General features: G+C 37.4%; 1 protein-coding gene across 3 annotated transcripts in view; it reads right to left on the reverse strand.

Annotated features, from left to right (window-relative positions):
- The window catches only part of Pdss2 (decaprenyl diphosphate synthase subunit 2), a 305,129-nt gene that overhangs the window by 74,794 nt on the left and 225,558 nt on the right, over window positions 1-4,777 (reverse strand). The window contains exon 6 of one of the 3 annotated variants that reach the window (XR_003846629.1): window positions 2,687-3,506. The exons of the other annotated variants lie outside the window; for them this stretch is intronic. The gene's annotated coding sequence lies outside the window, so the exon portion shown is untranslated. Of the gene's footprint in view, window positions 1-2,686; window positions 3,507-4,777 lie in introns of those variants that run through there. 3 annotated transcript variants of the gene reach the window in all.

Genomic DNA, 4,777 nt, shown 5'->3' on the forward strand with positions numbered 1-4,777 from the left:
CTAACAATAATCAGATATATAGAGATTAGAAACACATGTGCAAACATCTTAATGCCAATTGTATTAAAACTGAATTTTTCTGTATGAAACTGTATTTTAATAATGGAGATCTTTTTTAAAGTTTAAAATCTCATTTAATTTTATGTCTTATAGGGTTTATACTGAGTACAATATTGTATAACTTTATTAATTCAACTGTAAACCTAAACATTTACAGCCAATTTTGAAGGAGAAGCATCTTAGCTCTGGAAATTGTTATTGAATATGTCAATGCTGTTGTAATGAAATGCTTTACAGCCAATTTTGAAAGAGATGCATCTTAGCTCTGGAAATTGTTATTTAATATGTCAATGCTGTTGTAATGATGTAATGAAATGCTTCTTCTAATTATATGGTTATTAAATAAATAATTAAAAAAATAAAACACAATAAAAAAAAAAAGGTTTTCTGCATGTAAGTGTACCCACGTCATGCAATGCCCACAAAGGCCAGAAGAGGGTGTCATATCCCCCGGAACTGCAGTTACATACAGCTGTTAGCCACCATATGGGTGAGGGTAAGTGCTGAGTCATCTCTCCAGCCCCATTATTTATTTATTTTTTTTGAGACAGAGTCTCTCACTATATAGCCCTGGCTGGTCTGGAACTGAGAGATCTATCTGCCTCTGCCTCCCAAGTGTTGGGATTAAAGGCATGTGCCACCAGGCCTAGCTTTCATTTTTATTTTGTGGTGCTAAGGATCAAGCCTATGGTCTGTGCATGATAGGCAAGTACTTGGCCACTGTATATCCTCAGCCCTTAGTGTTTTTGCAATGGTATCTCACTACATAGCTCAAGATGTACTTGAATTCAAGTCATAGGCCAGGGTGCTGACAAATGGCTCAGTGGGTAAAGGTTCCTGCCACCAAGCCCGATTAACCTGAGTTTGATCCCCAGGAAGCATATGGTAGAAGGGGGGAAGTTGTCCTCTAATCTCTCCATGTGCACTGTGGCTTGGGCATACCCACATACTCTCACATAGATGCACACACACATACACAATAAATGAATAAACATATAAATAAACAAGCAAACAAACAAATAAATATAATAATAAAAAGTTGTAGCCCGAGCTGGTCTTGAATTTGAGATCTTCTTGCCTTTGTCTCATCAATGCTAGGATTAGAGGCATGTACCACCACATACCACCACACATAGCTTCTTCCCATATATTTTAATTTTTTTTCTGGATTACTTACTCTGATAGTTAATTTCCTATTTTTTTTTGTTTGTTTGTTTTGCTTTGTTTTTTGATACGGATCTCCCTAGAGCCTCAGTTGGCCTTACTCTCACAGAGATATGCCTCACTCTGCCTCCTGTGCTGGGATTAAATGTATGCACCACCCTACATGTTTTTTATTTATTTATTTATTTTTATTTTGAGGTAAAGTCTCAGTACCTCTAGCAGGCTTCTAGCTCATTAAGTAGCCGAGGGTGACCTTGAACTTCTGACCCACTGCCTCTACCCTGCTTTCAAATGCTGGAATTATAGGAATGCACCAATATGTCTGGCTTTATTTGGTGCTGGGGACTGATCCCAGGACTTTGTCTATGTGAGGCAAGCACGCTACCAATTGAGCTACATTCCCAACTAGATGGTTAATCTTGACTATCAATTTGCTTGGGTTAAGATGTGCCTACAGCGTGGCATGGTGGTGCACACCTTTAATCCCAGCAGGCAGATATCTGTGAGTTCAAGGCCAGCCTGGTCTACATAGTTGAGTTCCAGCAGGGGCTACTGGGAGACCCTGTCTCAAGAAGACCAAAAAAAAAAACAAAAAAACAACAAAAAAAACCCGGTACCTCTTTGGGTGTATCCAGAAGGAATTAACAAAAGGGGACATCCCATCCTATCCAGAATGTGGAGAGCACCATCCCTTGGGCTTGGGGCCTGGTTGGAATAAAAGAGGAAAAATGAGAAAGCCTTAAGTGCAGGCATTCTCTCTTTTCCTGTTGGCCGCCATGAGTGGCGCTGCTGTGCTCTGCCACACTCTCCCTACCACAATTGACTGAACCTCTGCAGGCAGGAGCAGGCTAAATCCTTCCTCCCTTTAAGTTATTTATGTTTGGAATTGTATCACAGAAGCAAAGATGTTCCTAATACATATACAATGCTTAATACAATGTAAATGCTATGTACATAGTTGTTACATTATGTGTTTACACGATAATGACATGTTCTATACAGATGAAACTTCTCTAAAAATTTTTTTATTTCATGTGTATGAGTGTTTTGCCTGCATGTATGCAAGTGCACCTGTATTCTGCAATGCCTATGGAAGTCAGAGAAGGGTGTTGGATTCCTTGGAACTGGAGTTATGGGTGGTTGTTAGCCACCATGTGGGTGCTGGGAACCAAACTTGGGTCCTCTGCAAGAGCAGCCAATGTTCTTAACCACTGAGTCATCTGTCCAGCCCCTATATGAAACTTTAAAAAAAGTATTTTGAGTCACAGTTAGTTGAATCCATTGATATGTAGATATGGAGATCTGACTATATTACCAATGCCTGGGTATAAAAAGACTATCAAAAATTGGGGAAAGAATCACTCAAAAGAACCAGAAGACATAATCCCTAGAGCTTATACTTGGTTGGGAAGAGTGGAGAAACATAACATTCACAGGACATCTGTAAAGTACTCAGAAAGGTTTTATTATCATAATAGGGAGAAAATTAGCATTAGACTAAATGCTAGTTCGGTCCCACCTAATAATTAGTAAGAACAATACTAGAAAGGATCAAATTATTTTCATTAACTTCACTGAAACCAAGAATAAAGCTCAAGAATATTCATGCACATACAAAAATATCTAGCTTGCAACAAAAAATAATCCACAGTGTCTAGCACCTAATCAACAATAATCAAGAAGGAAAAAAAAAGCAGGAAAATACAAATTATAATAGGAGAAAAATCAATCCATTAAAACCAATCCCACAATGATAGAGACGATATAATTTGTAGACAGAGACATTAAAAGTCTACATAACCATATTCCATGTGGTCAAGAAGCTAGAAGAACAATGAAGATATTAAGCAGAAATAAAGATGACACTAGCACTTGGGAGGTGTAGGCCAGAGGCCTGCAGATTTGAGAGTCTGTGGCCAGTCTGGGTCACGTAGACAGTGGATACTGTCTCAAAGCAACAACAGAAAGAAAAATAAAAAGGAAGGAAAGACACAGATTGTGACTTTGAATGCTTACCAATAAAATGATACAAAAATGCAAAGAAAAGAATCAAATCATTAAGCTAATTCAAAAATCAACGAAGCTAAAGGTTAATGTGTCTATTAGGAGAGCTTTCAAATATATGAAGGAAAATCTGCAAGGAAAAATAGAAAAATCAACAATTATATATTTTTAAATTTTATTATTTATTTATTTTGGTTCTTTTTCCTTCTTCCGACAGAATGTCATATAGTCCAGACTGGCCTTGAACTCCGGATCCTTCTGTCTCTCTCTCCCAACTGCTAGGATTATAAACATAGGTCAACATAACCAGCTAATATTCACTAATACCTTTCTTTCAGTAATTGACAGAACAAGCAAAATGAAAATAATAATAGATATTGAAGACTTAAATGACACTATCAACCAAACTAGCTTTGTTGATACTTAACTCCACGAACAACAATATACATTTAAAAAATTAATTATTTTTATGTGCATATTTTGCCTACATGTATGTATGTGTACCACATGCATGTGTAGTGCCCACAGATTCCCTGAAACTGGAGTTACAAATGATTGTAAGCCTCCATGTAGGTATTGGGAACCAAATTCAGGGCCTCTACAAGAGCCACAAATGCTTCTAACTGCTGAGCCATCTCACTTGTCCCTGAATATATATTCTTTTTGGCCCTTTAAGTGAACATGGAACATTTACCCACATAGATTTTATCTGGATCATAAAACAATTCTCAAATTTAAAATAACTAAACTTATAAAATATGTTCTCTGATCATGACGGCATTATAAATCAGTAACAAAATATAGCTGGAAAACTCTTCAAATATATGAAAACAAAGTAACAAATTGCTAAACCACAAGTTAAAAAAGAAATTGAAAGGGAAATCGGTAAGTAGTTTGATTGGTATGAAAATGAAAGACAACATAATGAAAATTTGTGAGATGCCAATAAAGTAGCACCTGGAGAGAGATTCACCCAGCTTCATGCCGTATTAGATTAATGCCACATCTCAGCTTCAAAAACTGAAAAAAACTGGGGCTGGATAGACAGCACAGTGGTTAAGAGCACTGATTGCTCTTGCAGAGGACCTGGGTTCAAATCTCAGCACCCATACAGTGGCTAACAATCATCCATAATTCCAGTTCCAGGGCATCCAATGCCTTCTTCTGACCTCTGAGGGCATTGCATGACACAGGTGCACTTACACACATGCAGGCAATACACTCCTACACATAAAATAAAAATAATAGCTAAAAATTTTTTTAAAAAACTGAAACATATCAAACTTCCTACTTAACCTCTAGGGAAGAAAGAGGAAGAAAACCAAATCATTGGTGTCAAGAAAGAAAGGTGACATCATCACAAATTCCATACATATTAAACTGAGGTGGGAATATTATTGCATTAGTCACAGTTCTCCAAAGAAACAGAACCGGTAGAATGAATATATAAGGATTTATCAGCTTAGCTCAGAGGATAGAGTCCGAGCAGTCCAACAATGGCTGCTCCACACTGGAGAGGCTGAGAATCCATAGTCACTCAGTCCACGAG

This window comes from Nannospalax galili, unplaced genomic scaffold (genome assembly GCF_000622305.1).
Source record: "Nannospalax galili isolate Female #2095 unplaced genomic scaffold, S.galili_v1.0 scaffold324, whole genome shotgun sequence".
NCBI classification, from domain to species: Eukaryota; Metazoa; Chordata; class Mammalia; order Rodentia; family Spalacidae; genus Nannospalax; species Nannospalax galili.